The following is a 12,895-nucleotide window of genomic DNA, read 5'->3' on the forward strand; positions in this document are numbered from 1 at the left end:
GGTAATAGTATATAATGTTATACGTTATAAGCTAATAGTATATAACGTTATACGTTATAAGCTAATAGTATATAACGTTATACGTTATAACGTAATACTATATAACGTCAAACGTTATAAGGTAATAGTATATAACGTTATACGTTATAAGGTAATAGTACATAACGTTATACGTTATACCGTAATACTATATAACGTCAAACGTTATAAGGTAATACTATATAATGTTATACGTTATAAGCTAATACTATATAACGTTATACGTTATAAGCTAATAGTATATAACGTTATACGTTATAACGTAATACTATATATTTCAAACGTTATAAGGTAATAGCATATAACGTTATACGTTATAAGCTAATAGTACATAACGTTATACGCCATACCGTAATACTATATAACGCTATACGTTATAAGGTAATAGTATATAACGTTATACGTTATACCGTAATACTATATAATGTTATACGTTATAAGCTAATAGTATATACCGTTATACGTTATAACGTAATACTATATAACGTCAAACGTTATAAGGTAATAGTATATAACGTTATACGTTATAAGGTAATAGTACATAACGTTATACGTCATACCGTATTACTATATAACGCTATACGTTATAAGGTAATACTATATAACGTTATACGTTATAAGCTAATATTATATAACGTATTACGTTATAAGGTAATACTATATAACATTATACGTTACAAGCCAATACTATATAACGTTATACGTTTTAAGGTAATAGTATATAATGTTATACGTTATAAGCTAATAGTATATAACGTTATACGTTATAAGCTAATAGTATATAACGTTATTCGTTATAACGTAATACTATATAACGCTATACGTTATAAGGTAATACTATATAACGTTATACGTTATAAGCTAATACTATATAACGTTATACGTTATAAGGTAATACTATATAACGTTATACGTTATAAGCTAATACTATATAACGTTATACGTTATAAGGTAATAGTTTATAACGTTATACGTTATAAGGTAATAGTTTATAACGTTATACGTTATAAGGTAATAGTACATAACGTTATACGTCATACCGTAATACTATATAACGCTATACGTTATAAGGTAATACTATATAACGTTATACGTTATAAGCTAATACTATATAACGTATTACGTTATAAGGTAATACTATATAACATTATACGTTATAAGCCAATACTATATAACGTTATACGTTATAAGCTAATAGTATATAAAGTTATAAGTTATAACGTAAAAATATGTAACGTCAAACGTTATAAGGTAATAGTATATAATGTTATACGTTATAAGCTAATAGTATATAACGTTATACGTTATAACGTAATACTATATAACGTCAAACGTTATAAGGTAATAGTATATAACGTTATACGTTATAAGGTAATAGTACATAACGTTATACGTTATAAGGTAATAGTACATAACGTTATACGTTATACCGTAATACTATATAACGTCAAACGTTATAAGCTAATACTATATAACGTTATACGTTATAAGCTAATAGTACATAACGTTATACATCATACCGTAATACTATATAACGCTATACGTTAGAAGGTAATACTATATAACGTTATACGTTATAAGCTAATAGTATATAACGTTATACGTTATAACGTAGTACTATATAACGTCAAACGTTATAAGGTAATAGTATATAACGTTATACGTTATAATATAATAGTACATAACCTTATACGTTATACCGTAATACTATATAACGCTATACGTTATAAGGTAATACTATATAACGTTATACGTTATAAGCTAATACTATATAACGTTATACGTTATAAGGTAATACTATATAACGTTATACGTTATAAGCTAATACTATATAACGTTATACGTTATAAGCTAATAGTATATAACGTTATACGTTATAAGGTAACAGTTTATAACGTTATACGTTATAAGGTAATAGTACATAACGTTATACGTCATACCGTAGTACTATATAACGCTATACGTTATAAGGTAATACTATATCACGTTATACGTTATAAGCTAATACTATATATCGTTATACGTTATAACGTAATAATATATAACGTCAAACGTTATAAGGTAATAGTATATAATGTTATACGTTATAAGCTAATACTATATAACGTTATACGTTATAAGCTAATAGTATATAACGTTATACGTTATAAGCTAATAGTATATAACGTTATACGTTATAACGTAATACTATATAACGTCAAACGTTATAAGGTAATAGTATATAACGTTATACGTTATAAGGTAATAGTACATAACGTTATACGTTATACCGTAATACTATATAACGTCAAACGTTATAAGGTAATACTATATAATGTTATACGTTATAAGCTAATACTATATAACGTTATACGTTATAAGCTAATAGTATATAACGTTATACGTTATAACGTAATACTATATATTTCAAACGTTATAAGGTAATAGCATATAACGTTATACGTTATAAGCTAATAGTACATAACGTTATACGCCATACCGTAATACTATATAACGCTATACGTTATAAGGTAATAGTATATAACGTTATACGTTATACCGTAATACTATATAATGTTATACGTTATAAGCTAATAGTATATAACGCAATACGTTATACCGTAATACTATATAACTATATACGTTATAAGCTAATAGTATATAACGTTACACGTTATGACGTAATACTATATAACGTCAAGCGTTATAAGGTAATAGTATATAACGTTATACGTTATAAGCTAATAGTATATAACGTAGTACGTTATACCGTAATACTATATAACGTTATACGTTACAAGCTAATAGTATATAACGTTATACGTTATAACGTAATACTATATAACGTCAAACGTTATAAGGTAATACTATATAACGTTATACGTTATAAGCTAATATTATATAACGTTACACGTTATAACGTAATACTATATAACGTCAAACGTTATAAGGTAATAGTATATAACGTTATACGTTATAAGCTAATAGTATATAACGTAGTACGTTATACCGTTATACTATATAACGTTATACGTTACAAGCTAATACTATATAACGTTATACGTTATAAGCTAATAGTATATAACGTTATACGTTATAACGTAATAATATATAACGTCAAACGTTATAAGGTTATAGTACATAACGTTATACGTCATACCGTAATACTATATAACGCTATACGTTATAAGGTAATACTATATAACGTTATACGTTATAAGCTAATACTATATAACGTATTACGTTATAAGGTAATACTATATAACATTATACGTTATAAGCCAATACTATATAACGTTATACGTTATAAGCTAATAGTATATAACGTTATACGTTATAACGTAAAAATATGTAACGTCAAACGTTATAAGGTAATAGTATATAATGTTATACGTTATAAGCTAATAGTATATAACGTTATACGTTATAACGTAATACTATATAACGTCAAACGTTATAAGGTAATAGTATATAACGTTATACGTTATAAGGTAATAGTACATAACGTTATACGTTATAAGGTAATAGTACATAACGTTATACGTTATACCGTAATACTATATAACGTCAAACGATATAAGCTAATACTATATAACGTTATACGTTATAAGCTAATAGTATATAACGTTATACGTTATAACGTAATACTATATAACGTCAAACGTTATAAGGTAATACTATATAACGTTATACGTTATAAGCTAATATTATATAACTTTACACGTTATAACGTAATACTATATAACGTCAAACGTTATAAGGTAATAGTATATAACGTTATACGTTATAATATAATAGTACATAACCTTATACGTTATACCGTAATACTATATAACGCTATACGTTATAAGGTAATACTATATAACGTTATACGTTATAAGCTAATACTATATAACGTTATACGTTATAAGGTAATAGTATATAACGTTATACGTTATAAGGTAATAGTTTATAACGTTATACGTTATAAGGTAATAGTACATAACGTTATACGTCATACCGTAATACTATATAACGCTATACGTTATAAGGTAATACTATATAACGTTATACGTTATAAGCTAATACTATATATCGTTATACGTTATAACGTAATAATATATAACGTCAAACGTTATAAGCTAATAGCATATAACGTTATACGTTATAACGTAATACTATATATTTCAAACGTTATAAGGTAATAGTATATAACGTTATACGTTATAAGGTAATAGTACATAACGTTATACGTTATACCGTAATACTATATAACGCTATACGTTATAAGGTAATACTATATAACGTTATACGTTATAAGCTAATACTATATAACGTATTACGTTATAAGGTAATACTATATAACATTATACGTTATAAGCCAATACTATATAACGTTATACGTTATAAGCTAATAGTATATAACGTTATACGTAATAAGCCAATACTATATAACGTTATACGTTATAAGCTAATAGTATATAACGTTATACGTTATAACGTAAAAATATGTAACGTCAAACGCTATAAGGTAATAGTATATAATGTTATACGTTATAAGCTAATAGTATATAACGTTATACGTTATAACGTAATACTATATAACGTCAAACGTTATAAGGTAATAGTATATAACGTTATACGTTATAAGGTAATAGTACATAACGTTATACGTTATAAGGTAATAGTACATAACGTTATACGTTATACCGTAATACCATATAACGTATTACGTTATAAGGTAATACTATATAACATTATACGTTATAAGCCAATACTATATAACATTATACGTTATAAGCTAATAGTATATAACGTTATACGTTATAACGTAATTATATATAACGTCAAACGTTATAAGGTAATAGTATATAATGTTATACGTTATAAGCTAATACTATATAACGTTATACGTTATAAGCTAATAGTATATAACATTATACGTTATAGCGTAATACTATATATTTCAAACGTTATAAGGTAATAGTATATAACGTTATACGTTATAAAGTAATAGTACATAACGTTATACGTCATACCGTATTACTATATAACGCTATACGTTATAAGGTAATACTATATAACGTTATACGTTATAAGCTAATATTATATAACGTTACACGTTATAACGTAATACTATATAACGTCAAACGTTATAAGGTAATAGTATATAACGTTATACGTTATAAGCTAATAGTATATAACGTAGTACGTTATACCGTAATACTATATAACGTTATACGTTACAAGCTAATACTATATAACGTTATACGTTATAAGCTAATAGTATATAACGTTATACGTTATAACGTAATAATATATAACGTCAAACGTTATAAGGTAATAGTACATAACGTTATACGTCATACCGTAATACTATATAACGCTATACGTTATAAGGTAATACTATATAACGTTATACGTTATAAGCTAATAGTATATAACGTTATACGTTATAACGTAATAATATATAACGTTATACGTTATAAGCTAATAGTATATAACGTTATACGTTATAACGTAAAAATATGTAACGTCAAACGTTATAAGGTAATAGTATATAACACTATACGTTATAAGGTAATAGTACATAACGTTATACGTTATAAGGTAATAGTACATAACGTTATACGTTATACCGTAATACTATATAACGTCAAACGATATAAGCTAATACTATATAACGTTATACGTTATAAGCTAATAGTATATAACGTTATACGTTATAACGTAATACTATATAACGTTATACGTTATAAGCTAATACTATATAACGTATTACGTTATAAGGTAATACTATATAACATTATACGTTATAAGCCAATACTATATAACGTTATACGTTATAAGCTAATAGTATATAACGTTATACGTTATAAGCTAATAGTATATAACGTTATACGTTATAACGTAATACTATATAACGTCAAACGTTATAAGGTAATAGTATATAACGTTATACGTTATAAGGTAATAGTACATAACGTTATACGTTATACCGTAATACTATATAACGTCAAACGTTATAAGGTAATACTATATAATGTTATACGTTATAAGCTAATACTATATAACGTTATACGTTATAAGCTAATAGTATATAACGTTATACGTTATAACGTAATACTATATATTTCAAACGTTATAAGGTAATAGCATATAACGTTATACGTTATAAGCTAATGGTACATAACGTTATACGCCATACCGTAATACTATATAACGCTATACGTTATAAGGTAATAGTATATAACGTTATACGTTATACCGTAATACTATATAATGTTATACGTTATAAGCTAATAGTATATAACGCAATACGTTATACCGTAATACTATATAACGATATACGTTATAAGCTAATAGTATATAACGTTACACGTTATGACGTAATACTATATAACGTCAAACGTTATAAGGTAATAGTATATAACGTTATACGTTATAAGCTAATAGTATATAACGTAGTACGTTATACCGTAATACTATATAACGTTATACGTTACAAGCTAATAGTATATAACGTTATACGTTATAACGTAATACTATATAACGTCAAACGTTATAAGGTAATACTATATAACGTTATACGTTATAAGCTAATATTATATAACGTTACACGTTATAACGTAATACTATATAACGTCAAACGTTATAAGGTAATAGTATATAACGTTATACGTTATAAGCTAATAGTATATAACGTAGTACGTTATACCGTAATACTATATAACGTTATACGTTACAAGCTAATACTATATAACGTTATACGTTATAAGCTAATAGTATATAACGTTATACGTTATAACGTAATAATATATAACGTCAAACGTTATAAGGTAATAGTACATAACGTTATACGTCATACCGTAATACTATATAACGCTATACGTTATAAGGTAATACTATATAACGTTATACGTTATAAGCTAATACTATATAACGTATTACGTTATAAGGTAATACTATATAACATTATACGTTATAAGCCAATACTATATAACGTTATACGTTATAAGCTAATAGTATATAACGTTATACGTTATAACGTAAAAATATGTAACGTCAAACGTTATAAGGTAATAGTATATAATGTTATACGTTATAAGCTAATAGTATATAACGTTATACGTTATAACGTAATACTATATAACGTCAAACGTTATAAGGTAATAGTATATAACGTTATACGTTATAAGGTAATAGTACATAACGTTATACGTTATAAGGTAATAGTACATAACGTTATACGTTATACCGTAATACTATATAACGTCAAACGATATAAGCTAATACTATATAACGTTATACGTTATAAGCTAATAGTATATAACGTTATACGTTATAACGTAATAATATATAACGTCAAACGTTATAAGGTAATAGTATATAACGTTATACGTTATAAGCTAATAGTACATAACGTTATACATCATACCGTAATACTATATAACGCTATACGTTAGAAGGTAATACTATATAACGTTATACGTTATAAGCTAATAGTATATAACGTTATACGTTATAACGTAGTACTATATAACGTCAAACGTTATAAGGTAATAGTATATAACGTTATACGTTATAATATAATAGTACATAACCTTATACGTTATACCGTAATACTATATAACGCTATACGTTATAAGGTAATACTATATAACGTTATACGTTATAAGCTAATACTATATAACGTTATACGTTATAAGGTAATACTATATAACGTTATACGTTATAAGCTAATACTATATAACGTTATACGTTATAAGGTAATACTATATAACGTTATACGTTATAAGGTAATAGTTTATAACGTTATACGTTATAAGGTAAGAGTACATAACGTTATACGTCATACCGTAATACTATATAACGCTATACGTTATAAGGTAATACTATATAACGTTATACGTTATAAGCTAATACTATATATCGTTATACGTTATAACGTAATAATATATAACGTCAAACGTTATAAGGTAATAGTATATAATGTTATACGTTATAAGCTAATACTATATAACGTTATACGTTATAAGCTAATAGTATATAACGTTATACGTTATAACGTAATACTATATATTTCAAACGTTATAAGGTAATAGTATATAACGTTATACGTTATGAGGTAATAGTACATAACGTTATACGTTATACCGTAATACTATATAACGCTATACGTTATAAGGTAATACTATATAACGTTATACGTTATAAGCTAATACTATATAACGTATTACGTTATAAGGTAATACTATATAACATTATACGTTATAAGCCAATACTATATAACGTTATACGTTATAAGCTAATAGTATATAACGTTATACGTTATAACGTAAAAATATGTAACGTCAAACGTTATAAGGTAATAGTATATAATGTTATACGTTATAAGCTAATAGTATATAACGTTATACGTTATAACGTAATACTATATAACGTCAAACGTTATAAGGTAATAGTATATAACGTTATACGTTATAAGGTAATAGTACATAACGTTATACGTTATAAGGTAATAGTACATAACGTTATACGTTATACCGTAATACTATATAACGTCAAACGATATAAGCTAATACTATATAACGTTATACGTTATAAGCTAATAGTATATAACGTTATACGTTATAAGCTAATAGTATATAACGTTATACGTTATAACGTAATAATATATAACGTCAAACGTTATAAGGTAATAGTATATAACGTTATACGTTATAAGCTAATAGTACATAACGTTATACATCATACCGTAATACTATATAACGCTATACGTTAGAAGGTAATACTATATAACGTTATACGTTATAAGCTAATAGTATATAACGTTATACGTTATAACGTAGTACTATATAACGTCAAACGTTATAAGGTAATAGTATATAACGTTATACGTTATAATATAATAGTACATAACCTTATACGTTATACCGTAATACTATATAACGCTATACGTTATAAGGTAATACTATATAACGTTATACGTTATAAGCTAATACTATATAACGTTATACGTTATAAGGTAATACTATATAACGTTATACGTTATAAGCTAATACTATATAACGTTATACGTTATAAGGTAATAGTATATAACGTTATACGTTATAAGGTAATAGTTTATAACGTTATACGTTATAAGGTAATAGTACATAACGTTATACGTCATACCGTAATACTATATAACGCTATACGTTATAAGGTAATACTATATAACGTTATACGTTATAAGCTAATACTATATATCGTTATACGTTATAACGTAATAATATATAACGTCAAACGTTATAAGGTAATAGTATATAATGTTATACGTTATAAGCTAATACTATATAACGTTATACGTTATAAGCTAATAGTATATAACGTTATACGTTATAACGTAATACTATATATTTCAAACGTTATAAGGTAATAGTATATAACGTTATACGTTATAAGGTAATAGTACATAACGTTATACGTTATACCGTAATACTATATAACGCTATACGTTATAAGGTAATACTATATAACGTTATACGTTATAAGCTAATACTATATAACGTATTACGTTATAAGGTAATACTATATAACATTATACGTTATAAGCCAATACTATATAACGTTATACGTTATAAGCTAATAGTATATAACGTTATACGTTATAACGTAAAAATATGTAACGTCAAACGTTATAAGGTAATAGTATATAATGTTATACGTTATAAGCTAATAGTATATAACGTTATACGTTATAACGTAATACTATATAACGTCAAACGTTATAAGGTAATAGTATATAACGTTATACGTTATAAGGTAATAGTACATAACGTTATACGTTATAAGGTAATAGTACATAACGTTATACGTTATACCGTAATACCATATAACGTATTACGTTATAAGGTAATACTATATAACATTATACGTTATAAGCCAATACTATATAACATTATACGTTATAAGCTAATAGTATATAACGTTATACGTTATAACGTAATTATATATAACGTCAAACGTTATAAGGTAATAGTATATAATGTTATACGTTATAAGCTAATACTATATAACGTTATACGTTATAAGCTAATAGTATATAACGTTATACGTTATAGCGTAATACTATATATTTCAAACGTTATAAGGTAATAGTATATAACGTTATACGTTATAAGGTAATAGTACATAACGTTATACGTCATACCGTATTACTATATAACGCTATACGTTATAAGGTAATACTATATAATGTTATACGTTATAAGCTAATATTATATAACGTATTACGTTATAAGGTAATACTATATAACATTATACGTTACAAGCCAATACTATATAACGTTATACGTTATAAGGTAATAGTATATAATGTTATACGTTATAAGCTAATAGTATATAACGTTATACGTTATAAGCTAATAGTATATAACGTTATACGTTATAACGTAATACTATATAACGCTATACGTTATAAGGTAATACTATATAACGTTATACGTTATAAGCTAATACTATATAACGTTATACGTTATAAGGTAATACTATATAACGTTATACGTTATAAGCTAATACTATATAACGTTATACGTTATAAGGTAATAGTTTATAACGTTATACGTTATAAGGTAATAGTTTATAACGTTATACGTTATAAGGTAATAGTACATAACGTTATACGTCATACCGTAATACTATATAACGCTATACGTTATAAGGTAATACTATATAACGTTATACGTTATAAGCTAATACTATATAACGTATTACGTTATAAGGTAATACTATATAACATTATACGTTATAAGCCAATACTATATAACGTTATACGTTATAAGCTAATAGTATATAACGTTATACGTTATAACGTAAAAATATGTAACGTCAAACGTTATAAGGTAATAGTATATAATGTTATACGTTATAAGCTAATAGTATATAACGTTATACGTTATAACGTAATACTATATAACGTCAAACGTTATAAGGTAATAGTATATAACGTTATACGTTATAAGGTAATAGTACATAACGTTATACGTTATAAGGTAATAGTACATAACGTTATACGTTATACCGTAATACTATATAACGTCAAACGATATAAGCTAATACTATATAACGTTATACGTTATAAGCTAATAGTATATAACGTTATACGTTATAACGTAATAATATATAACGTCAAACGTTATAAGGTAATAGTATATAACGTTATACGTTATAAGCTAATAGTACATAACGTTATAGATCATACCGTAATACTATATAACGCTATACGTTAGAAGGTAATACTATATAACGTTATACGTTATAAGCTAATAGTATATAACGTTATACGTTATAACGAAGTACTATATAACGTCAAACGTTATAAGGTAATAGTATATAACGTTATACGTTATAATATAATAGTACATAACCTTATACGTTATACCGTAATACTATATAACGCTATACGTTATAAGGTAATACTATATAACGTTATACGTTATACCGTAATACTATATAACGCTATACGTTATAAGGTTATACTATATAACGTTATACGTTATAAGCTAATACTATATAACGTTATACGTTATAAGGTAATACTATATAACGTTATACGTTATAAGCTAATAGTATATAACATTATACGTTATAAGCTACTAGTATATACCGTTATACGTTATAACGTAATACTATATAACGTCAAACGTTATAAGGTAATAGTATATAACGTTATACGTTATAAGGTAATAGTACATAACGTTATACGTCATACCGTATTACTATATAACGCTATACGTTATAAGGTAATACTATATAACGTTATACGTTATAAGCTAATATTATATAACGTATTACGTTATAAGGTAATACTATATAACATTATACGTTACAAGCCAATACTATATAACGTTATACGTTATAAGGTAATAGTATATAATGTTATACGTTATAAGTTAATAGTATATAACGTTATACGTTATAAGCTAATAGTATATAACGTTATACGTCATACCGTAATACTATATAACGCTATACGTTATAAGGTAATACTATATAACGTTATACGTTATAAGCTAATACTATATATCGTTATACGTTATAACGTAATAATATATAACGTCAAAAGTTATAAGGTAATAGTATATAATGTTATACGTTATAAGCTAATACTATATAACGTTATACGTTATAAGCTAATAGTATATAACGTTATACGTTATAACGTAATACTATATATTTCAAACGTTATAAGGTAATAGTATATAACGTTATACGTTATAAGGTAATAGTACATAACGTTATACGTTATACCGTAATACTATATAACGTCAAACGTTATAAGGTAATACTATATAATGTTATACGTTATAAGCTAATACTATATAACGTTATACGTTATAAGCTAATAGTATATAACGTTATACGTTATAACGTAATACTATATATTTCAAACGTTATAAGGTAATAGCATATAACGTTATACGTTATAAGCTAATAGTACATAACGTTATACGCCATACCGTAATACTATATAACGCTATACGTTATAAGGTAATAGTATATAACGTTATACGTTATACCGTAATACTATATAATGTTATACGTTATAAGCTAATAGTACATAACGTTATACGTTATACCGTAATACTATATAACGCTATACGTTATAAGGTAATACTATATAACGTTATACGTTATAAGCTAATACTATATAACGTATTACGTTATAAGGTAATACTATATAACATTATACGTTATAAGCCAATACTATATAACGTTATACGTTATAAGCTAATAGTATATAACGTTATACGTTATAACGTAATAATATATAACGTCAAACGTTATAAGGTAATAGTATATAATGTTATACGTTATAAGCTAATAGTATATAACGTTATACGTTATAAGCTAA

Source organism: Bombus pascuorum, chromosome 12 (assembly GCF_905332965.1).
Source record: "Bombus pascuorum chromosome 12, iyBomPasc1.1, whole genome shotgun sequence".
NCBI classification, from domain to species: domain Eukaryota; kingdom Metazoa; phylum Arthropoda; class Insecta; order Hymenoptera; family Apidae; genus Bombus; species Bombus pascuorum.